This window comes from Alosa pseudoharengus, unplaced genomic scaffold (genome assembly GCF_046254945.1).
Source record: "Alosa pseudoharengus isolate Yale_2024_CS ecotype anadromous, Long Island Sound unplaced genomic scaffold, YU_APseudo_1.1 YU_APseudo_1.1_scf_21, whole genome shotgun sequence".
Lineage (NCBI taxonomy): Eukaryota > Metazoa > Chordata > Actinopteri > Clupeiformes > Clupeidae > Alosa > Alosa pseudoharengus.
Window position 1 is genome coordinate 22,875,695 of NW_027468674.1, and position 26,378 is coordinate 22,902,072.

Consider the following 26,378-nt stretch of genomic DNA (forward strand, 5'->3'; position numbering starts at 1 on the left):
TTGACACAATTAATGTAATTACTTGACACAAAAAGATATACTAGGAGAACACTAGCACAACAGGAAGTCAGAATGACAGTCAGGCCTACATTGTGCATTATCTTATATATAATAGGCCTATATTATTTTGAACTAGTTAAAATCATTAGGCCTACTACAGCAAAGGCCTACCATGGCCTAGCCTACACTCATATGTCTACAATGGTTACAATGTGTGAGCCTAGTTATTTGATGATAGGCTACAGTCCAGAGAGGCGACCGCCTGACACAACATTAACGTTAGTGCGGCGACCGTCTGTATCAACAGGACATAAGGTAGCAGCTAACCCAAGCAAGCTGTCACCCCTACTGCTCATGATGACTTCATGTAACTGAAGGTAAGCGATCAGGCTAGTGGACGTTTCATAAGCCTACACTCAGCAAATGTGTCATACCTAACCGCTAAGTTAAGTTACCTTTGGAACCAGATTTATGCATGAGCCTGTCTGACAGCTATGCTAACGTAACGCTAGCTAACGTTAGCGCTAACGTTAACAGAGTCTAGTATTTGTTACTACACCGTATCAGAGAGCTAAATTAATAATGACATTATAAAGTCTATGTAAGCCTTTTATACACATGGACTGTAGTGTGTTATTCATACTTACCAGACAAGAGCAGTAGCATTTGGGCTTGGTAGTATGCTCCATCAGACCACATCATCCACCACGTCAAACAAGGGATTTGTTTTGCTGCGTTAACGTTGAAGTCCTTAATGTCCTCGCAGGAAACAATTCTTCTATAGCACTTCTAATTGCCTGCTAAATATCGTACTAGGGCAAACATTTTAAAGTTAAAATGTATAGCTTCCACTATTGTACGTTAAGCTGTACTCGCTATGGCTATGGACACAATACGTTATTAACGTTAGTAATTCTAGAGTGCTGTAATTTAAATAGTAGCCTATGTGCGCGTGACCTTATTTTCGCGTGAGAATTTGGTAGTTTCAGGCTCGTGCAGTAGGCTACATTAATGCAGCCAGTGTTATCCTTTCGTGACTCGTAGGCCTACTTGAATTCATGACTGGACAGATTAGGCCACATTGTCACTAAGCACGTGATCGTTTTCCATTTCTAAAAAGTTTTGTAATTATAAACATATTATAAACATCTAATATAAGCAGGCCTGTGTTCATTTACTCATATTTGTATTTATAGGCCTATGCATATCCAAGAAATGACCTCAAGGACTTACAAACAGTTTTTGGACCCACAGAGAGTGTCCTGAATTCCCAGGAATTCAAGATGGAGAAAGACCAAGACCAACACCTGTACAGACCAGACCAAGGTAGCCGACAGTCTGTTGATGGCAATTTAGGACTCTATAAGAAGAATAAATTAGCCTACTGCAATCTAATAAAATGTATATCTTTGACAGGAATGTGACAGAATGATCTGATGCTGTTCATTTCAGTCTAATGAAACTCAAGGATTTCTATGTTTTTTCAACAGAGACATGAAGAAGATGAAGAAGAAGGTGGATATTGTATAAGGAACAAGAGGTGCAGCCACACAAATAATTCACAAATTCATATTAAGGAACACCTTGCTAGTATTTTCAAAAAATGCATTTCAAATGATACCATTTTAGCATTCTGTCTTAATTTAACATCATGCCCAAGACTGAAAGTCGCAGAGGATTTTGATGGCACAACTGTTTTAGGACAGGGTCGCCCCTATGAATTAAATTATGAGGAGAGGGACCTCTTCTAGAGATTTGGCATCAGAGTAACATCAGAAACTGTCTACTTAAGAGCTATTTACCACGGTCAGAGAATAGATACCCTGGAGTATATTACCCTCCAGAATTATTGGCACCTCTGCTAAAGTTGACTAAAAACCGGTATAAAAAATAGGGCCCTATCATGACAGTCGAAAGCGCATCGTCACTCGTTAAAAGCTTATTCAAATTTAGTAGGATGTCCAGTCCACATTGGGAGTGTTTTCGTTATCAAACGTCGAGCGCATGGCGCAACAAGGTGTTCCCTGGTTTCTTAATCATGTGTGGGTGTGTTTGGGGCGTAACATCATTTAAACCAATGAGAATGACATCTGTCATTCCCTTTAACGGCAATCAAAGAATGCATCAGTATTTTGACATTCAACAGCGCATTTGAAGGAGGCTGCTTGGTATGGAATAGTAATTCCACTAAACCATGCTCTACTAAAACCTAGCATAGCCTTAACGCATTTGCACTCATCTATTATTTGAACTCATTGGCAAAGTGAAACTAACTCCACCATGGTGTCAGTCAACGACAAGACAGTTATATGCAGTTACTTTCACTATTGACTGACAATGGGTTACCATCGAAAACATAGGCTGGAAAAAGCAAAACTTACTGTACCCTAATATTGCTCAAATGACTGAATAAAAAAACACTTATCCTGCAGAGGAGTTGCTTATATATCTCGTGACAGTGCGTCTTCAGCTGTGCTCCATACGTGTCTCTCGCCTCTCCCCCTAATCACTTTTAACCGTCATTACCAATTTGCAAACGATGGTGAATAACTACTCATCATGAGATGTACAATATTTCGTAACATCTTTATTCTAATTATATTTCCCATTGTAATCGTGCAATTTGTAATGTTCTGCATGGACGTGCGCTGGTGTGCGTTCATGGATGATATAGGATGGTGCACCCGCCAATATGACTATTGACAATGCGCTCTTAAAATAACATATAAACAACTCGCCATAGACTTCTGACCAGGTGTACAATAGCGATTTTTAGACAATGCGCTAGGCCATTCCCTCGGTTGTTAATTGCCACACCCCTGGGCGCATTGTTTAAAAAATCAACGTGCAAAATAAGGAATTAAACTTTGCGCCGGCTGGAAAACAAGTTTTACGCCATGCACCAGGGTGCAAAATACAGCCCATAATCTGTTTAGATCAGGGGACTGAGATGGCAATGTCCGAAGCTTGATTTTGTGTTCAGCAAACCATATTTGTTTTGATCTGGATGTTTGCTTTGGTTCATTGACCTGATGAATGATCCAATCATGACCAACTTTTAGTGTCTTGGCAGAGATTGACAGATTTCCTTTTATTTGAAAATGTTCAGTTTTTTCTTGGTGTTCATGATACCATGCACCTTAATTAGGTTCCCAAGGCCTTTGGGAATAAAAACAGCCCCACAATAGCACAGCCCCTCCACCATAATTCTCATTAGGCATGGGGTTCTTTTCAGTATAGTCATTCTTCTATGTATGCCAAACACACCTAAAGTGTTTCTAGCCAAAGAGCACAATTTTCATTTCATCTGACAATAGACCACACTTCCAGACAGAGTCACTGTACCATTCAGTAACTCCTGCCGTTTATATTTGGTAATTAAATGACTGGACAGGCTTTTACTTGGCATGCCCTCTAAATAAGCTATTAGCAATGAGGTAACTTTTGAAGATTTTTGGGGGGACTTTTTTTGACCCCCAAGATGGTACCTTTGTCTGTAACTCTCCAACAGTGGTTCTTATGGAATTTTTTGCCTATCTTACCATCCTCCATACTGTACGTGTGGACAAGATAACCATGGGTCTTTGTCCATTTTAAACAAAGTACCTAGTTTTCATAGACATTCTCTGACTTACAAATGTCAACACACTTTCATTTTATTTAAGTTTAGTGTATTATCTTGTCTTTCCGATGTTGAGAAATGACTAGAGGATTTAGCCTCAGTGTGACTTTTTTTTCATACCATAGTGAAAAAGAAAGTCATGAACTACTTCAGAAAGTTCACAGACACTCTGATTAACTTAAATAAATTAAAATTAGATAGGAAAATGCAAATTTTTTTAGGGATGCCAATAATTGTGAGCAACGTGTTTTTGTTAAAAATATGTATTTCTTGATGAGATTTTCCTTTTTCTCAAAATAAATTTGTTTACCTTCAAGGTTGGATTTTTCCTATTTGTTTTCAATGTGAGATTACAATAAATCACCAACAGATAGATTAGCAGAGATGCCAATAATTCTGGAGGGTAGGCTACTGTAGATGCAAAAAAAACAAACAATTCCAGAATGCAATTAACAAACAATACATTTGGAGAAATCAATCAAATTCTTACTTGTAACTTAAGTAGCCTAAATCTTTCAATCTTGGTTACAAAGTTGTAAATCTTGAATTTCCCCTTGGGGATCAATAAAGTATCTATCTATCTATCTATCTATCTATCTATCTATCTATCTATATCTAAACACAATGCATATAACTCACATTGCATAAGATAAAAACATGATTGTGTCACCAAGTGAAATTGTAAGTAAATGCTTAATTATTAACCACACTGATAAACTGTATGTATGTACATTTCCCAATTTTTATGAGCGAGACTAAGGTGAAGTAAGAAAAGAAAAATAAATTACATATCAAACTCAAATCTGGTGTTTCTGTCATTTACATTACCCGTTTTTGTGTTAAGTTTTCTGAATTGTGTTGTTAAAATATGTAAAATACGTAGTGGGCTCAAAATAGCACGGTTTTGCATAGGCTATTATTCAATGCAGAAATGTAAACAGTATTGTTATTTTTTTCACATAATAGGCCAAGGTAAATTGAAATGTCCTTGTATGTATCCATTGTCCATTCATTGTAAAATTGTAAATTGGTTTACTTCTGGTTTGCCAGACCAGTTGAGACCAGTTACTGAACCAATTGCGACCCATAACCATTGAAATTGCAGACACCAGTTACATTCAACTGGATTGAACTGGTGAGCATGCCCAGTCCAAAAGTTCGATTGGTTCTATTGGTATTTAAATGGTTTCAACTGGTGTTACTAACTGGGTAAACCAGTAGAAAATCAAAAACCCAGTTGGAACCAGTTGCAACCAGTACAGACCATTTCAGACCAGTTCAGACCAATAGGCTTCCTATTGGATTTTCTACTGGAATTTCCACTAGGGTAGGTAAACAACACTAATGCTGGCCTTTATGGAGTCGGTCGGACAGAACTAAGCTTATATTTCAGTTTGCAAACATGAATTGTTACCCTTTGCCTTTCATTTGAAAAAGCCAAACAGTTTCAATTGTTTTTTGCTGGCCATGTCACGTCTGCTTTCTCAACATACTGCAACCTATGACGCTGAACCACCCAGTGAGTTGACAGCAGTAACGTTAGTTGAGAGCACAGATCTGATCTCAGACCAGACCGCGAAGCGACCCTCTGCCGCTCTCCACCCACCCCCCAGCCCAGCCCAGCCCCGCCCCGCCCGTTCTGCTTCTCCTTGTCAGAGTTTAGTGTTCGGGATTCCTTGTTCTAAACAGGCTACGAGGGATAGAACGCACAACTAAATAAAAAAGTTAAATAACAATTTTGGCTACCCGGGCTGAGCTCAATTTACCCCGGGCTGAAGCCCCGGTCAAATCGGCTGGCGACGCCCCTGTAGTTGGACCTAGTGAATACTACTGGTCTTCTTCGAGATTTGAGTCGTGCTATGTCACTGCTCATGACATCAATATTTTATTTATAAAGTGACAGAGGAACCCGGCCAGGTTGTTGCACAGATAGGGAAGATTCAGGGCTACTGTGTTCCTCAGATAGGGAAGATTCAGGGCTACAGGTACATTTTGACATGGTGTTTTGACATGGTGTTTTGACTAAATGTTTTACTGCATATGCATCAGTAGGTAATGCATCAAAGCAAACGCATCATACATTATTTATTTATTTATTATTATTATTATTTTTTTTTTGGGGGGGGGGCTGGGTAGTGTCCCCACCAAAGCTCAGACCAAACCTACGCCCTTGTGCATAAGTAGATCAGAAATAATTATTATATCATTATTCATCATCCTCTGACTCCTCTGAAAGGAACTTGTGTGGATTGTCACATTGTTCATTTTGACACATTCCACAGTGCAAGGTAATCCATATCTTCTACACGAACAGCGGAGTGTCTTGCAGAAATGCACACAATTAAGAACAGTTGACTGTCTCTGTACTTGGATCTAACATGAAAGAGTATTTGATTGAGGTTGATTCCATTCCATTCGGTAATCAGTATCTGAAAGCTAAACTGAGGGAGCGGTATGGGAATGACATAGTTTCACAGAAGGGAAAGGTTTTGAAGGTATGGTGACACTGAGAGAGAAAACATCATGCATCCTCAGGTCCTACTATAAGAACACTGAAAAGGGTGGAGATGAAGAGTCATCAGTGACCTGATAAAACATGAAAAACACTTCCCTAGGCTGAATAATGCTTCAGATATAGCCAAAATTAGCCTCTGGTGGCCATCTTGAAAATGACAAGTCTTTGAAAATGATGAACTGATACTTTAGTGCAGTGGTCCCCAAACTTTTTCTTCCGAGGGCCAGTTCACTATGCCTGGCTCTAAGAGAGGGCCAGAGACTCGGAGTATATCAACCATAAATAGCTTAATGCTGTGAACAACAGCAGTCTACCTTAGTTGAATATTCCATTACATTTAATCATCACTGCAATTTAATACCATTGCTAGCTGTGTTTATGTTGCCACCATGCCATATCAGTGTAAAATGTAGCTCAAATGAAATAATACTAATAAAAGACTCTGTTTCTTTGCATACATAGCTCAAGTTGTGAACAAGCAATATCCTACAAATAATTTAAAGTTATCAAACTATGAGAGTTTTATGAAGTGCTGGCAAACACATCTGAAATGACCACCATTCTAACCTTTACTCACCTGATGAGAACTTTGAACTCTGTATGAACATTTGAACGTGTGAATAAAAAATAGAAATAATTATCCCAGAAAGTCCCAGAAATATGACTTGAATAGAAGTTAGTTAGTTATTAACAAATAATTGATAAACTTTTAGAATACTTTGAGCACTGATGCAGTCAGCATAGGCCTCTTACATTGTTTGCAGGTAGGCCTACATTTCATTCCGTTTTCAATGGCAAACGCGAAACAGCGCCAAAACAACCACTAGTGGACAAAAATAGTATTACATGTGTACTGTTAAGACTCGCCATAGAGAATGAATGGGGAAATTACGCCGGTTATAGTTTGACGATGTCGTACTCCCGTGCGGGCCAGATGCTATATACCACGGACATGTTTCGGGGGGCCACCCAAAATGAGTTGGCGGGCCGTAGTTTGGGGACCACTGCTTTAGTGTGACATATATGACTCAGTGACCGCTAAATCTGATTAAACATGAAAAACACTTTCCTAGGCTGAATAATGCTTATAGCCAAAATTAGCTTCTGGTGGCCATCTTGGATGCCATCTTGAAAATGACAAGTCTTTGAAAATGATGAACTGATACTTTAGTCTGACGTATATGAATCAGTGACCTCTAAATCTGATTAAACGCGAAAAACACTTTCCTAGGCTGATTAATGCTTCAGATATCCCAAATTAGCTTCTGGTGGCCATCTTGGACATCATCTTGAAAATGACCCCTTTACTGGGGTCAGATTTTACTAGATTTTTAATATGTTATTAAGTACATCTAAAGGTATCATAATCAGTTGAAAAACCTTTTGTATCAATTTTTTTTGAGGTTAGGTGTTTTTTTTTTCATATATTGACCCGCCTTTAATCAGTGAGTAATAATATACCAGGTTTGATGTGTATCTTTCCAGCGGCATGGGAGATATTGGCTATATCCAAATGTGCTAGCATAAGATTTTGGGCAGTAATCGTTGCATGGTTCATTCGAAGCTCTGCATTTTTTCTCTGTAAGGATTGGTGTTGTAGGCACCTGCAATTCTTAATCTACATAAAATGATTCAAATTATACCAATATGCTTTTGCTCTATTTACTTCCACATTTGACCCTTTTTCGGGTAATTCGCTTAGACTAGAAGGTTGGCATGCAAAAAGGCATGTGTGGCGTGAGGTAATGAGACATTTGTCATCAAGAGTTGGCAACCTTGGTGACTCTTTACTTTCAAAGGGTGACGCTCGTGGACAAGTATTAGGGTGACACTGTAGCCTTTTCATTGGCCTCCTATCGTGAAAACGCGATGGCGGAAATGTTGCTAGTTTTAATTTTCAAATGACAATGATAATTGATAGCATAGACATGGGTGAAACATTTATTTGGAGAGCTAGACACTGATTAGGCTACTTGACTGATGAAGCATATTCAGACAGGCCTACGGCAGTTGGATTCACGTCCGTTCTGGACTTTTCCATAACGTCCAGATTGCCAGACCACCCTTGACTGTTGAAATATCAGAGGGGAGCACTGTGCACTGATAAAAAAGGCTCCTTGAGTCCTTGTCAGGTGTAAGAGTACACTATTCTCTGACATATAAAAATACAAACAACAACAAGCAAACCAAACAAGCAAACAAACTTCATTGCCATGTCTGAAGCCAACTCCCCTCTGTCTTTCTGCCTGGTATAGTGAAGTGTAAGCTGGAGGCCGGTGTGGTGGAGGTCAGTGGCGGAGGTCTCCCTGACGAGTACTCCACAATTCAGTTTCACTTCCACTGGGGACGGGAGGACCTTGAGCACTTTCCTGGGTCGGAGCACTCCATCGATGGCCACAGATACCCCATGGAGGTCAGAGGAGGCTTACATTTCAATTATTATAGTGTGTGTGCGAGTGTATGAGGCAGAAGAGGTATGCCAAATATTGGCGTATTTGACTTTCTGTTCTTTGACTTTTCATGCGCACACATGTATGTGTGTGTATGTGTCTTCTCAGATGCATATTGTCAGCCTGAAGAAAGGCTATAACGCAACTCAGGCCAAAGCAGATCCGGAGGGCCTCTCAGTGCTGGGATTCTTTATTGATGTAAGTTGTAGTAACATATTAGTACCACATGGGGTCAGTGTTGCTAAAATATGCTTCAATTGCTTGTAGACAAAGTAGGTGAAAATTACACAGCATACCATCTGTAGTGGCCGTTTGTTAACAAAATAACCTTAAACTTAAATCAAACGACAACTTCTGGCACCCTGGGCAGGTAATGTCCGCAGGCAAGAAATAAAATCAATTCCAGGCTGGATTCGGGTTTTTGGCTGGTTTATTTAGTTCCAGCTGCAGCAAACAATACACAGCATCTCTCGCGCTGGTAAAAACCATTTGCCCACCACCCAGGTGCATACAGGCCTCCTGCTACTTCCTACCTATATTCACCTTTACCTGTGCCCACTACTGCCCCCAGGTGTCTAAACCAAATATTTTAGTAAACTAACGAAAAAATAAAGACTACACATATAAATCAAAACAATTAACTAAACAAATAACGAGCAAAAGAATATCACCAAAATACATATTACTAATGTGAGCAAAATCATAATAAACAAATTAACTAACAAATTAACCACTACTGAAAGCAAACTAATGTAGCTCTAACAGCATCAACTGCATCCATTGCACTATGACTTGCGTGCCATTGTTGACAAGACAACAGCAGCAAATGAAATAGGTGAAACGTGGTAGGCCTACTGGTGAATTCTCTGTCACTAAGGGCAATGAATGAAATTATTAGCCTATTTTGTGGTGGAAAAATGCAATGCTCAACTGTTTTGAAATATTTCATCTTATTCTGTACATAGAAAGAGAGCAGATGGGGATGACTCTGCTTTCCAAATCCTCTTTAAAAAGCCACCAAGAAGCCCAAGAAAGCTTAAGAAACTCCAACAGAGAACTATAAAAAAAAAAATCTACATTGTGCAGGCCCCATTGAGGGTACAATCCCAGGGCCCATAACTATGAGATTTACTCTGACCACAGGTGATGGAAGGGGAAGAATTTCTCCGACTTTGTGTCAGAAATACCAAACAAGGGTGAGCCATGGGCTTATATGATATTGCTTTAATCTGTTGTTCAATCATCAACATAAAAACATTCATTTCTTATGAACTGATGTATGATAGTCATGTAACCTTGGTTGGTGAATGGTTTCCCTCCTATTTCCCATTTAGGTGATAACACAAGTCTCTCCGCACTGAACATCTCCATTCATGACTTACTGCTGGACATCTACCTGACCAAGTACTACCATTACAATGGCTCACTGACCACGCCTGGATGTTATGAGGCTGTGGTTTAGACTGTTTTTCAACAGCCAATCCGCATCAGTGAAGATCTGGTAAGTCGCACTTCGGGGTAGGGGGTGGGGGGCATATGTTAAGCATATGCTAGATTTGATAAGGTACAATTTTATAATTGATTTCCCAAGTTACAGGTTCACATTTGTGAAGTGTATTTATGATTTTCTCTCTTGCTATATTGCTATACTTTTGAACATCAAAGCCCTGTATTTGTTCTTAACAATACACAAATTCGTGAGTATAGCCAAAACCAATATCTTAGGCAAGCCATCAAGACAGTGTTACATAGTGAGGCCTACCTGTTTCAGTTGGTAAGCAGTCAAAATGATAACAACGGTTGTATGCACCAATTATATCACAGCGTTGATAAATATTTCTTTTACCAAATGAGTAAGCATGAATATTCCAAAGGAACTATCTATTTCATTAAGTCAGCTGGAGATATGATATCAGCGGCTGTATGCACAAAGTATGTCCTATCGTTGATAAATGTTTATTTTTCCAAGTGAGTAAACATGAATTTGCAGTTCCACCCCTACCGTGCATGAAAAGACTGACAATATGCCCCCCCCCTCCACTGCGGTGTTCAGCTAAACTCTTAACTCTTCCAATCTAGTGTTTCATCAGCGCAGTGCTATCTACAGTATATGCAACACATTGTTTTGTCACATGCCACTGCCTGTGGTGTAGCGAGATTTCTAATCTGGATGTGAGGGAGTTTCTTGTTTTAGAGGAATTTCAACTGTCATGTAAGATTCACTTAAAGTGACAGGTGGCTTTACTGTAGTGAAAGGTCATGTTACACAAGAGTCTGTATATGTGATACCAACGTGAGTAAAATCTCTGCCAGTATTATTTTCCTGGTCATTTCTTGCTAAAAGACTACAGTATTGTGAAACTTCCTTTTAGAAACGTAATGGAGTTAAACTCAACCACCCATCAGTTAAATGGAAATTCATCACCAGGTCTACATACCATTGAGCCATTTCCTGAATCAGACTTTCCCAGTAGATGTAACACAATTGCTTGTCTCGTGTATACTCTAGAGTGAGGCCAGGATTTTGTGACGGCAAAATTGTGTTTTTATTTCTGGTTCTTGTTCTTACTGTCTTAATTAAAATTAAATTCTTAAACCACCAACTTACAAAGGTATTTGGTTATATTGTAAAAAAAAAAAAGCTAGTCATTGTCTTTGCTTCCTCCTTGTGACTATAATTTTCCACATATCTGTAGAGAAGAGACACTGCAGACACTACAGACATTCATCACATTCATATTCACATTAATTTGGGGATAAATCCATTCGGAAGAGTTTGTGGTAGTTTCATTGAGAGAAGTTAATGATACAGATACAGACTCGCATACAGATATGGCTCAAAGCTTAAAGCAAACTTTAAACAAAATTAAAACAGAAACTCCTCACTCTCTCTCTCTCTCTGTAACCCCCACCCCACCCCACTCCCTCAGATCCTAAGATTTGCTCAGCAGACAGGAGATTCTGACTTGTATCGCCCCCAGCAGTCACTCCATGTTTACGCTTCAGCAACCCTGGGTGCCGCAACTTCACCTGAATCTGGTATGACTTCATTCCCTTTGCTGACCCTTAGCTGCCTCCCTCTCCCCCTGTGTGTGTGAGAGAAAACACCCTCTGGTGTTCCTGCATGCTCAATGGTGTTTCAAGCCCCCAACGTCGTCTTCCAGGCAGCGCTGCCACCGTCGACTTAAAATCCTAACCCTAACCCTAATCTTAACCCATGCCTAACCCTAGCGCCTTCCAGGCAGCGCTGAAGACAACGTTGGGGGCTTAAAACACCATGAAACTTCCTGCTCAGTCCTGGGCCTGCAAATGGGAAACAAACTGACTCAGAAAAAACTGTGCACTATTCCAAACATCAACAAGACTGTTCATTTGTCTTGAATGACTACACATTGTGAATAGCAAATTAGCACAGCAGTTGCTGTCATCAAAAAAACTCTTTGAAAACTCTTTTTGGGTGTTTGCGTGTGGACAGGGGAAAACAGAATTTTTGGATTGTGACATCAATGGCTGTTTTAGGGTAGCCATGTGGATGGAAATATTTCACAATATGAAGGAGGAAAAATCCAGTTTTAAAAAATAGCTGACTTTGTGTGGACATAGTGCTGAACAAATGGGAATATATTTCAAGTGTTCCTCCTGTGTAGCCTGCTGATCAGCTGGAGATATCTTACCCATACAAACCCTCTGGATGTGGAGGTGGGACTGGCCTCTCTTATAGTGTGCATGATACACATGTACATGATATAGAATAGGCACCCATGCTCAGATGCAGGGGGTCGTATCTCACTCATACTTACTTTCATAGATTCTAGTCAGTGTTTATTTTCTAGTTTTCTCTTAGTTTCCTGGTCATCTTGCTTTTTTCCCAGTGCTTAAGCTTGGCTTCCACACTAATTGTATTGTGACGTTGTCTTTGTAATAACCATCCATGAGTGATTCATCACAAATATATTTTGTTTCACACCTGTGTCAAATATTCCATTTCAGGCCATAAATGGTGTCATCAGCTTCCACACTAATTGTATTGGGACGTTGTCTTTGTAATAATCATCCATGAGTAATTTATTCATCACAATATTCATGTGCTTCCCCCATCCTTGCCCCTCTTAGTGAATACAATAAAAAATCACACCTGAGGATAAGCCAAATGGTCCCTAGAGAGACTCTAATGAATTATAATCATTCAAGGATAAACAAAGGATACTTGCCTAGAACAAAGACACAAGAAATACACTAGACTATAATGCTTATTCACAATTCTTTCAACACACACACACACACTACTGTATGTTTGATTGTGGATGTATATGAATTTGCATTAAATGTACACATAAATCATAGCATGATATGAATGTAATTCACACACACATGCAAACTTATGCCATCATGCTGGAACTATTTCATTCTCAAACATATGGCGATTAAAAGTGTATATCTCTGTTTAGCCTCAATAGTAACGATCTAAAACTAGCCTTTCACACCACTATCTGAATGTGTATTCATTACATTAAAATCTATTCAGTATTTTTTTCCCTCAATCTCATGATTGTTTTGATATGACCATGTTCTTTTTATTTCTGTTATCTTTACACCATTCTTTCTCTCTCTCTCTCTCACCTTCCCCCTCTCTAGTAAAAGCTGTGCTAAAGGAAGGCATGGTTAGGGTAGGAGGAGGGGGTCTGCCTAACGTGTACGACACCCTACAGTTTCACTTCCACTGGGGGAACAGCTCAGCGCATGACTTGGCTGGCCAGTCGCGTTCGCAGCGCTCCAGTGTCTCCCACGACTCGGCTATCTCCAACCACTCAGACAGCACGGAGTCCGATGGCAGTGATAGTTCGGACCAAGGCTCTGCTAGCAGTTCTAGGGGGTCAGAGCATGCACTAGACTCTGAGGTCTACCCAATGGAGGTCAGGGAGCACTACACTGGAATTTGGATCACTAGTTTTTAAACTATTTGCCATGGTTTCCCATTGCTGTCATTGTGCAATTTAGTTTTTGCCAATAATGTCTCTTCACCATGTATTTCTTTATGATCACGCTGAATCAATATCATACACTACGTTTGTCAAACATTAAGCCCAAATGTCAGACCTCTCTTGCCTTCTCTGTCTGTTCCTACTAGATGCACATTGTGAGTAGGAATGAAAACCGCTCCAAGTGACGCAACAGGTTTCGCAGTCACATTAGTGGTATAGGAAGTGTTAACTCTTGTGTAGACCTCTCACTCCCTCAAGAATGGATAAAAGCATCACCTTTAACTTTAAGTAATGGCCTTTTACTGGAAGTAAGTAATGTTGACAGAATCGTTCTCAAAGTAAGACTTTTAGAAAGGTTGTTCCAACCAACCAAGAAGAAGGTAGAAAGAAAACTTGTACTTAGAATGATGAAAGAGGAAACAAATCAAGCATTGCTTGTTTTTAATACAATTATACATTATGGCTAATATCTATATAATACATAAGAGAACCTTCCTCCTTGCAAACATACAGCAGGCTATATATCACAGATGAATAACACATATGTGTACTGTGGACCTACTCTATACAAATTAAAGTTTAGCTGGCACTGATAATGAACCTGGATCAGTGTCCCTGTGCGTGCGATGAGTCTCAAGATGAAATCAATGTTGACTTGGTTTTTAACTGAACAAGTACATTTTGCTTGTAAATAATTCACAATAGTAGCATTTGTATTTCAATTAAGCCAGTGATTTGCATACTCACTTGACATTTGTAAGTGGATGTTTAATAGTGTGAGGATAGTTTTGACAAAGATGTATTGTATTGACTTAAATTCCAACAGTAGGATCACTAGTTGTGTAAGCCTGGATGTGCTCACCTGGCTCAACATGTGAAACAACCTCGTATTTTTAGATATGTGTTGAGAAAACTGGTGAATAGACAATGGTTATTACATCACAAGCCATAGCTCTCATCTTCTCCAATGACTGATCGCCATTATATTTGTTAAGCCCTGCCATTTTTGAAGTCCTCAGACATGCATTTCCCTGTCTGATTGAGTGAGCTATTGAGGGAAGTATGAGGGAAGTTTACTTTATGGATTAAATACCTTTGAATCATTAAGGTATGAGCTACACCAGGCGCGTAACTGAAGCGCTCCGTTTGCGTAGCGTCTGCTGCAACAATTAGCTGCCACTATTATCAATGGAAGTAGCTACACCAGACGTGATAGCGGCGCGTACGTTAGAAAAAAAGATAGACCAGTCTTTTCAAATGGATTTTACACGTCGTGAACGGATCGCTTCAGCATGGCATTTTCTGGACAAATAAAGATCAAATTTCTGTTTAAACCCATTTAATGATTAGTTTCTCAGCTTCCCCACACTGCGTTAGGAATGCGTTTGAAGGAACAACCTCTCCTGATGTTACAGTGTGTGTTTGGGTGTGTATATTAGGGATGTGTAACCTTAGCATTGGGGTGTACTTATGTCTGTGTGTGTTTCTGTATTTGAGTTTCTGTGGATAGATAGATAGATAGATACTATCATTGATCTAGGGGAAATTCTTTCTGCATTTACATGAACACACACCCACCCACACACACACACACACACACACACACACACACACACACACACAAACACATCACACAGTGAGAGTGAACATACACAAACCCGGAGCAGTGGACAGCTTCACTTGCTTGGACGCCAAAATTATTCAAAATGGCATCACCTCTGTTGAAATGTATGCTCCTTGGTTTATAATTATGTATGACTATGTTGGCATGGATGGGTAATGTGTTCCTCATGAAGTGAGCCTGTGATTGTTCTCCCATGTCCCCACAGACAGCACCATTGAACTGCACCAGGACATATCTCTTAAGGCCCTCATTGGGGATGTGGATCTTACAAAGTACTACCGATACCAGGGTTCCCTCACCACTCCCACTTGCAACGAGGCTGTAATATGGACCGTATTCAAAGAGCCCATCAGAGTCAGTAAGAACCTGGTAAGGAGACCCCATTTTGTCTTGCTTTTCATGCTCTTCAACTTCATTTTTGGGATGAAGCAATTCCATTTTTAATATTAGCTCAGGAAAGCCTTATCTTTGTAATCCACAGCTTTTAAAACCACTAGTGAGGCTTCTTAATTAGTTTTCGGTGTTAGCCACCCAATGGAATCACTTCTGCTTCACCAGAAATTTGAATGACAAATTAGAGAGACGACACTCTTGGTGAGTTTCTCACCTTGTTGTTCCAGTCTTCCTGGAATTTTTCTTTTATGCTATTGGGAAAAGCAGAGACCGTCCCTCGTAAACATCAAATACAGATCAACGCAGATCAACGTCTTCAAGTGAATTTCATCATCTGCCGTAGTTATGATCAATCTTGTAATATCAGACTCCGTCAAGATTTTCCAAATAAAAAAGGAATGAACTGAAAACATTTCACATGGCCAGATCAGTCACAAAGCCTCTTTATTGACGGGCTTCCCTCGTGCCACACACCACGCTGCCACGCGCCACACGCTCCCTCCTTCCTCATTCTCTGGCTCACTCTTTGCTCACATGTGGGGTGTCACGCTATCAGGTGGCATGTCCTACTCTGTTTTTTTTCTTTTGTTTCTTTGTTTTTAAACTTCTCATCAGATAAGACAACCTAGCTGTGACCCTGTTGGTGTTTTGTAACAGGATGTAGACATTGACAAGTAGGGTAATTGCTTGCCAGAAAACTCCTTAGAATCAGTAATAATATATCTGGTGGCTGAAAAAAGACCTAACATAGAGATGTTTCGAATGGTTGGAATGGTTTTAAGGAGCAAGTAGTGCAGGTCTGTCAGTTTTACAGATTTAGACACTCCACACATGATCTTTCTTCCTTTATTCCACTTTCTTTTTGCTTTGTCTTTCTTACTGGGGTACAGGGTGTACTTTTGCCCCCCCCCCCCCCCCCACCCTGTCTCTAGCTACATGTGGGTATTGATCATACCTCTGATCTCACATGCTTACCAGCACTCGTTTGCGTCAACACGGAGGCAACACAGTATCGCCTCCATCAAATGAGTGATTCATTGTGATTTTACATACATTCTAAGATCAGTCAGGATTAGAAGACCTTTATGACTGACATTTTGAGTTCCAAGGGGGATTTACTACTGAGGGTACATTTGCAGACAAAAGAAGCACAGCTATGCATTAGCTTGAGACATTGTCCCTGCTGAGTGGGGTCACAGTCAAAGCTGTATTTTTTATTAGGTTTACCCTATAATTTGAAGAATGGCAGAGTGAGATAGATGAGGCTGAGTGTCTGTGCAGAACAGGACAGGTGTGTGGAATATGTGGTCTGGAATGCACAGCCTCATGCGCGCGCGCACACACACGCGCACACACACACACACACACACACACACACACACACACACACACACACACACACACTTGTATCCTCCCACACATGCACATGCACACACTTGTATTCACCAGCACATGAACACACGTGTCCACCCAGGGGCGCAACTACCCATTTTTGAGGGGTATGCAACAACAATATTGGCGCCCCCCCCCCCCCCCCCCCAAAAAAAAAAAAAAAAAAAAAACACACAAACTAAAGCAAAACAAAAGACCAATAATTTACACTATTACTGTGTATTAGTGTCTATTGAATATGTTTTTAAAGAAATTCTGCCAATTTGATGTTTAACTTGATGTTATACTTGATAAATATTGATAAATGGTGCATTGTCACTTTAAGAGAGTCTAAACGGTTCTCATAACGTCCTTTTGCCAGCTAATGCTCACAATGGATAAGGCTGATAGGCACTCTAGCCTTGTTTGTTTGCACCACATTGACAACACAATATTAAGTTATTACAAGGAGCCTTCATTGTTAGGATATGGAAAAATGTAATGAGTTACTGCTAGCATGACATTTCTGTTTGCAGTTGGCCATTAAAAGTGCAGTATGAGCATGGTAGCCACCTAGCTATCTGAATGGAATAGGCTATGTTTCAATCGGCATTATGCTTAACAAACGCTAGTTAGTCTGTTAACATTCATATTTGCAAGCCTCCAAGTACAGACGTCATCACTTTAAATCCTACCTGTTGCCTTTCACCGTCCACTTATTTAACTGTTGTTGCATCCCTTGACATGCCATCTCCTTTTCCCTCTTTCTTTTTCTATTTTTAGTCGTCAACAGCTTTTTTTTGCTGTAGCCTATCCATCTTTTTCCATAGACGGCAACTCACTACTCGTAGGCCTATCTGCTCGCCCAGCGCTCACGGCGCCCCCACTCCCTCTTCTATGTCAAACTTCTATAATTGAATTTTATGAGATAGGGCGCCTACTCTAGCCCGTTAGTCCTCTAAAATGTTATAGAACATTGAGAAAAAGTTGAAATAATTTAGAAACGGACAGCAGTAGCTACGTATAGAAAATACCAAATATATATAGGCCTATATATATTACCATCGCTTTGGCGCTCCCATGGAGCTGCGCCCCTATGCGCCGCATATAGCGCATACCCACTTTTTGCGCCACTGTGTCCACCCGTACAAACACACACACACACACACACACTTATATCCTCCCGCATATGCACACACATGCACATGCACACACTTGTATTCACCAGCACATGTACACACATGTGTGTCCTCCACCCGTACACACACACACACACACACACACACACACACATGGGGGCAGACTGGGACACTCTTAATATTACCGGGTGATTTCAGGGCTACTTCAAACATGTTTTTCAGCCACTCATCTAAAATCTACAGTAGTCTGTACCCATCTTCTCATGCATATCTCATACCATGCTCTTAAACTCACACAGTAACCAGCATGGCCTCAAAACGTTACTGGCCAACTGGGAATTCTCCCGATTTTCCCAGATTACCACTCCTCTACTGCAGACCCACAGTATCAGGAGACTGGTACACACATACTAACACAGTACACTGGTCATTTTCATTAAAAAAAGAGAAAATACATAAAGTCCAGTCTATTCGCCTTATTCACCCCGAACGTCAGAACGCGCCTGATGTGTACACACTCAGCCCTTCTGAGAATTTAGTATAAGTAAGTATATATAAGTATATATACTCTTTTGATCCCGTGAGGGAAATTTGGTCTCTGCATTTATCCCAATCCGTGAATTAGTGAAACACACAGCACACAGTGAGCACACAGTGAGGTGAAGCACACACTAATCCCGGCGCTGTGAGCTGCAACAACAGCGGCGCTCGGGGAGCAGTGAGGGTTTAGGTGCCTTGCTCAAGGGCACTTCAGCCGTGCCTACTGGTCGGGGTTCGAACTGGCAACCCTCCGGTTACAAGTCCGAAGCGCCAACCAGTAGGCCACGGCTGCCCATGAATTTCTACCAGTGGCAATGTTGTACACACCGCTGTGTACCTAAATGTACCTGGTCCCACAGAAAGAAATCTTTTAGGGGTCAAACACCGTTTTCCTAAAGACCCATTACTTCATCGAGAGTGGAAAAAAAGTCCAACTTCCTGGTTTTTGTACACCTCAATGAGCCTCAACGGCGTTCTCAAAGTTTTCAAAATGGCTGCCAGGTCAATGTGTTTGAAAGTGTGCTGTGTGTCTGTGTATCTGTCTCCAGTAGTGTGATGGGAAGGTACTGTCTCATGACCTCTCTGTAGGCCCCTTGCAGGAACGTGACAAATATCTGCACTCCAACAGACAACGGATTGGTTACAGTAGCAAGGGGTACTGTAATAGCCTTTATGGGAGTTTCACAGGACCTATACCTGTGGTGTGTATATATATATATATAACTAGCATGCCTTTTTGCCAGTTGGGTTTTTCTCATTTTCCTGCCTTCCAGTGCATTTTATCTTGTAGCCTACTTGAATTATCTAGTCTAGTTTTATGGTCTTTTGAGAACCATGTTTTATCCTGTAAAATGATCATCAAAACAGGTTGAGTGAAAATGACAAGCAAAGTCATTGCTGTGAGCACAAAGAAGTTGTAAATGTTCGACTGTGGTGAGTCAGCTGGATGGAATGTGGCCTGATGCCAGTCTATTATTGCTGCAGTGCAAGTGGTTTGACTGGGTTTTTAGATTTCCTCTGTAGTGTCTGTCTGCCTTTAGAATGCACAAGACCTTGACCAAGATTAACTGGCCTCATAAATTTCAATAGAACTCAAGATACTGTATGCTGGTGACTGTGTGTGTGTGTGTGTGTGGAAGTGCAGGGCAGACAGTGCCCAGTGCAGGTGTGTCTCACTGTGCTATCATACCATACTAGATTATACTGTTTAATTTGAGGTCATCAACCTGGATTATGGCTTTGGGATTAAGAATTATATTAAATTAAATTACTGTAACTGTGTGTCAACCTGGCGTTCGTTAGGACCGTACCACTGGAGGAGGGACCGCTCATAAACTCCCCTTAATTGTTGCAAATATAGACGAGATATAGTTGCGACATCCAAACAGTTTTTGTGAGTTCTACTTTGTTAATATTTGGGGAAACTGCGAGTAAGGGGCTGCGATCATTCTACATGTAAGCTGCTGAAGTGCCGCGAGGGCGCAGCAAATGACCTTCAGAAACAATATATTTAAGCTCAGACTGGCACAAAAAGTTAACGGCCCACCGGGAATCCTCCCGATAGCCACTCATTGCATTCAAAGCATTAAATAACTTAATTTAACAGATATTGCAACTGCATGGTTAACTACCATGAGGTTAATAAAGCTGGTTCCGAATTAGTCATTGAATTAATAGCTTTATTTTGTTATATAGAAGAATCTAAATAACCTGTTAAAATGTACCAGAATTCAGGAAATTGCATCTAGTCCAAAAAAAATTTCTGGGGGGGATCCCCATACCCCCCGCTGAAATGTCCCACCCACTTTCAGAATGCCTCCGACGCCCATGGTACAGGGTGTACTTTTGCCCCCCCCCCCCCCCTGTCTCTAGCTACATGTGGGTATTGATCATACCTCTGATCTCACATGCTTACCAGCACTCGTTTGCGTCAACACGCAGGCAACACAGTATCGCCTCCATCAAATGAGTGACTCATTGTGATTTTACATACATTCTAAGATCAGTCAGGATTAGAAGACCTTTATGACTGACATTTTGAGTTCCAAGGGGGATTTACTACTGAGGGTACATACCTGTGGTGTGTGTGTATATATATATATATTATAGATATAAATACTAGCATATCTGCACTCCAACAGACAACGGATTGGTTACAGTAGCAAGGGGTACTGTAATAGCCTTTATGGGAGTTTCACAGGACCTATACCTGTGGTGTGTATATATATATATATATATTACTAGCATGCCTTTTTGCCAGTTGGGTTTTTCTCATTTTCCTGCCTTCCAGTTCATTTGATCTTGTAGCCTACTTGAATTATCTAGTCTAGTTTTATGGTCTCTTGAGAACCATGTTTTATCCTGTAAAATGATCATCAAAACAGGTTGAGTGAAAATGACAAGCAAAGTCATTGCTGTGAGCACAAAGAAGTTGTAAATGTTCGACTGTGGTGAGTCAGCTGGATGGAATGTGGCCTGATGCCAGTCTATTATTGCTGCAGTGCAAGTGGTTTGACTGGGTTTTTAGATTTCCTCTGTAGTGTCTGTCTGCCTTTAGAATGCACAAGACCTTGACCAAGATTAACTGGCCTCATAAATTTCAATAGAGCTCAAGATACTGTATATGCTGGTGACTGTGTGTGTGTGTGTGTGTGTGTGTGTGGAAGTGCAGGGCAGACAGTGCCCAGTGCAGGTGTGTCTCACTGTGCTATCATACCATACTAGATTATACTGTTTAATTTGAGGTCATCAACCTGGATTATGGCTTTGGGATTAAGAATTATATTAAATTAAATTTTAAGAATTATAAAAATGTGATCTAATCAGAATTAAGATAGACAAAACATTTCCATTCTTGATGTCCAGAGGGTGAGGGTGCTCAATACAAAAAATAATTTCACTTCATTCATAATGCCGAAAAGGAAAAAGCAATCTCAAAATCTGAGACAAATATAATCTGCATCTCATCATTTACATCTCTCTCTCTCTCTCTCTCAGATAAAGAAGTTTTCCAAAATGCCTGGGTTGAATAACGTATTCCGGCCTGTACAGCCACTAAATGGCCGACACGTGTACACAACCGTGACCGAGGATCACTCCTCTTCTCCCCCCTCATGCCTCTTCTCCCTCCTTCTGGTCCTGTCGTCCCTCTTTGCTACTCTGTGGATGAACCAGATACAGTAGACAAAAGATATACAAATGCAATCATTCTATCATATTTCATTGCACCATATCACACAGCACCAATCATTCCAAAACAGTGCTGCTAAACACTGATTTTAAAATAAATAAATTTTTAAATAGATAAACCTTAAAAAAAATTGTGGAGTAGTGGAGAAAAATGTATGATATGTCTGGCATGAATAATACAGTGTAAGGCCAAAATCACTTCTTCGGGTTTTAGGGTATATATTTTGAATTTTTATTTATTGATGTTTTGTAAATGGAAGTGGGAACAGGATTGTAAACTGATCATATTGATTAATATGCAGTTTGTAGAACATTAATATTGTAAAGGGCAGTTCACACCAAGAAGGATAACTATAACGATAACATAAGTTGACCGGCCCTTAAATGAGGAAAGAAGTAAACAAATGTATTCTTCACTGATATCAATAAATTATGGTACTGTCTTCAAGGACATTGTAATAAGACAATATGATATGATCAACAATAAATATTGAGACATTATTTTTTTCTGTTGTTTTTTGCAGTTGTTCTGTCTGCCTCTCTACATCTCCTATCATCACACCAGCAATCACACATGTAATTAATGCTTCACTGGCTTTTGGTACATTTCTAACTGCATTTAAACTGGCTCGGGTAACTCCTGCTTAAGAAGTCTTCCCTTGCTCCCACCCAGGTGGAGAACCTTCTCCCGGTCTCTCACTCCTCCCATGCCACTCTATAAAAGATGTAGAAAAAGTGGCTTCCGAACAAATCACAGAATTTCTCTCATGGAATGACCTCCTTGATCCTAATCAGTCCGGCCTCAAAAGTGGCCACTCCACTGAAATGGCTCGGTTGTCTGTGACAGAAGCCTTAACATCTGCCAGAGCAGTAGCTTGACCTATCAGCTGCTTTTGACACAGTCAACCACCGCATCCTGCTATCCATCCATACTCCCAAACATGGGATCTCACTGCCTCGCCACAAGCGTGCCCAAAGGCTTGGTGCAGGGGGCCCTTCTCTTGGGGCGAATCATCAACTCACATGACTTCTGATATCACTGCTATGCAGGTGATACCCAACTCTATCTATTTTTATTGCCTGATTTCTTAGTCACTTAGGTGTCATGATTGACGACTAATTGACCTTTTCTGACCAGGTTGCCTCTGTCACCGGGTCCTGGTCGTGTCACTTCGTACTATTCAATATAAGGACAATCAGACCGAACCCAACCCAACACATATCCCCAATCACACACATACGCAACATCAGATCATCACACACTCTGTCAAGGGTCAATGAGAATTAAAGAATATTTATGCCATGTAAACTTTCTCATTTCTTTTGATTGTGTTTGTTTGCATTGGCCAGCTTTCAACAAACTTTCGCAGTCTCAAGACAATGAGGTGAGCATAGTTGTGGCACGCCCATTGGAGCAACATGAAGGAAAACACAACCACAGGTAACAATGCGGAATTACATTTCTAGAGCGCTCATTCCTAGGGTTCATTGGTTATTATTGCCGGTTCATCCCAGCATTGCACTTTTTCATTGGCCAGTCCTGGACGGCCTCCATCTTCTGTGGATCTGTTGCCACCCCTCCCTGACCACATGGCCCAGGTACTGTGCAGATCGCTGGTAGAGATGGCACTTGGTGGGTTGCAGCTTTTAACTGTGGTCCCTCAATTTGGTGAAGACCTGCTCAAGATGTCCTATATGAGAAGAAGGTGAGTACAGAATTATGTCATCAAGATATATGAGTAGAAAATCATTCACTTGCCCCCAGGCACCGCTGTATAAGCTGCTGGAATGTGGCTGAAGCGTTGCATAATGTAATGTAAAGAATGCGAAAGGGTATTCTTTCAAACTCATACAGGCCCAATGGCGTCACAATGGCAGTCTCCTCTTTGTCTGCAGGGTGAATCTCCACCTGCCAGTATCCGCTGGCGAGGTCTGACATAGAGTGCCATTCCACCCTCTTTAAACTTGTTAAACTGGGTCACTGGTCCGCAGGTGGGCCACTCCAAGACTCGGGCCCCTGTGCCCCTCCGCTTCTAGTCACCGACAGGTTGCAAAGGCCCGGTTCCACGCCACCACCTCTGCCCTGGGGAGAGTAGCCTTGAACAGAGTGAATCTGTGGCCCCCTAGCTGATGAAGGCCCTCCCAACAATGCTGGATTACATTCATACTTAATACCCCATAAGCAGGAGGCAAGTACTTGTCTTCTACTACAACTACTCCCTTTCCCAGTACCACTATGCCCCCCACTTCAAAATCTAACACTGTGTAACCGACATAAGGGAGGGCAAGCCCATTGGCTGCTTTCAGGGTTATCCAAGGAATGGCTCTTACCTCCTTCATCTCTGCTCTCTGCAGGTGGCGCTGGAACAGGCCACGACTAAACAGTCACCTGATATTCTATGTCCAGGATACAGGGAATGCATTTACCCTGAACACGGACCTTGACTTCTGGGCTCTCTCCTACAAGGGCAGCTCCTCCACGGAAGACACTCTGAACTGGTTAGCGACTCCACAGGACCTGCATTCTCGCTGCATGTGGCCCACTTGCCCACACCTCAGGCAGATTGCCCAGTTCAGACCTCAGCGCTGTTCTGTTCAAGGACCTCCTTGATGTGTTATTAAACCCATCGACAATGCTATGGAAAATGTAAAAATACATTAAGCTAATTATTTTAGCCACAAGCACTTCATGATGTAGCATACCGTGTGTAAAAATTGCATTTGGGGCTTTCTGCTATATGAGAGCTATCACTCTACTATTATTCCCAGTCATTATCATGGAAAATATAATGTTCAGATATGCGACCAATTATTATAATGGCTTTGTATAATAGGAGTGTGCATTGGCACTGCCCTCACAATTCGATTAGATTACGATTCACCAGGTAACGATTCGATTCAATTCGATTCTACGATGCATTGCAATGCATAAAAATTCTACTGCACACAACAAGGCAAATTTTGAGGTCATGAGGCAATACAAGCAGTCAGATATTGAACAACAGATTTTATTGGCTGCTATGTGTGTGTATTATCACTCTCCTGTATCTTTGACATAAAAATCATTAAATTGAATTGTACAGGGTATTGGATATGGCATTTTAATAAGTTTAATAATTTAAACACATTGTAAAACTTAAAGCCCAAATTTGGAGACATCCATGCATGTCGAAATTTGCTGCAAATTCAAAACTGGAGTACTCTGGAACGGCTAACTGTACAGGGGACTGCTTTACACCTTTCTGTTCGGTAAGGTCAGCTATTTATTCTGATATATGGTTTGTTATGTGTTGAACGAAGGGTTCGTGAAGTATCCCACCGATATGAATGGGTAGGGAGATGGGCGCAGAACCTTCAGTAGAATTTATGATTAAATTTAATTATATTATTTACTTTTCTCATGAACCATTCACCACAGCAATTAACGGCTAACATCGTTTAAAAGCTGAGAAAAAGCTCTTTCATGTGATGTGATAGGCTACTTGTGATGTCTGTGTGATGAGTAGGCTCGTTCGCGAGTAGTTCAACTGAGAATAATGGGTGAATTTGGATGCACTTTCTTTCTTGCCGTGCGCTGTCACTTTCTCCACTGCGTAGAAGACTAAATTAATTTGCGCTGTGAATGCTTATTTTGACAGGCCATAGGTTAATAGAAATCGTTATTAGTTGGATGCAAAACAGAATATCGAGAGAAGGGGACACCAAGGCCACTGTGGCCTGTAAACCTCTGATTTTCAAAGGGGCATCGATCACGGCCCCCTCAAGGGGCAACGATGGCCATGGCCGTCGTGAAATTATACCCTGCACATACTGCACACACAGAAACAAAGCCAACTCAGGATGCCAACGATCGACATGGTTCGTGAAGTTAGTTGTATTGCCAACGTGCTTGATTTTAGTGTGGCAGGTTTAACACACCATGTACGTATTGTCTAGTTTCCCATTAACTTCGTAGAATCCGAAATGTGCCCAGATGTCCGCTTTCCAAGCTTTGGGTGCGTTTTTAATTACCCGTCTATCGCGTTCATCTCCCTCCGTCTTCTTGATTCTTTAGTGTTGTTGTTATGCTAGCTAGTGCTGCTGCTTAGCATGTAGCTACAGGCTGCGCATGTCATTACAACGTTGCTCCGGAAATGCCCCCAGAAGTAATTGAAACTTCACAACTTTATTGTCCACTCAAGGCCAGAAAATAAACAGTGACATAATCGATTATGGCACGTTGCCGCATCGATGCTGAATCGTGCATGCCCCGCATTGCAATGCATCGCCGAATCGATTATTGTTGAAACCACTAGTACATGTTCTAAGTTTGGTTTTGATACATGAAAGCGTTGCTGAGATATGACCTCACTTCCTGTTTAGCAACTTTTTCTTCTTATTACGTGGCAAGCAAGGTATGCGCATTATGGCCACCCTCTGAACTGGAAGATGACTCTCTTTTTACAGAATATCGAATAAAAATCAACGTTGGTCCATGCGTCATTTCCAGCTTTGGAACTTGGTGCATGGTCAGAGCCGACTGGCGCTGGATCCGAGCCCCAGTGTTCAATATG

General features: G+C 40.9%; 3 long non-coding RNA genes across 3 annotated transcripts; all 3 read left to right on the forward strand.

Annotated features, from left to right (window-relative positions):
• The first annotated feature begins 359 nt into the window (after positions 1 to 359).
• LOC143137867 (uncharacterized) lies at positions 360 to 2,076 on the forward strand. Its single transcript, XR_012990124.1, has 3 exons — positions 360 to 377; positions 1,197 to 1,326; positions 1,491 to 2,076. It is a non-coding gene; the product is annotated as an uncharacterized LOC143137867 (long non-coding RNA).
• A 5,527-nt stretch (positions 2,077 to 7,603) lies between these two features.
• On the forward strand, positions 7,604 to 11,620 carry LOC143137868 (uncharacterized). Its single transcript, XR_012990125.1, has 5 exons — positions 7,604 to 8,550; positions 8,696 to 8,785; positions 9,674 to 9,783; positions 9,922 to 10,088; positions 11,518 to 11,620. It is a non-coding gene; the product is annotated as an uncharacterized LOC143137868 (long non-coding RNA).
• A 3,559-nt stretch (positions 11,621 to 15,179) lies between these two features.
• Positions 15,180 to 22,326, forward strand: LOC143137865 (uncharacterized). The gene is made up of 2 exons (XR_012990123.1): positions 15,180 to 15,562; positions 21,634 to 22,326. It is a non-coding gene; the product is annotated as an uncharacterized LOC143137865 (long non-coding RNA).
• The last annotated feature ends 4,052 nt before the right edge of the window (positions 22,327 to 26,378 follow it).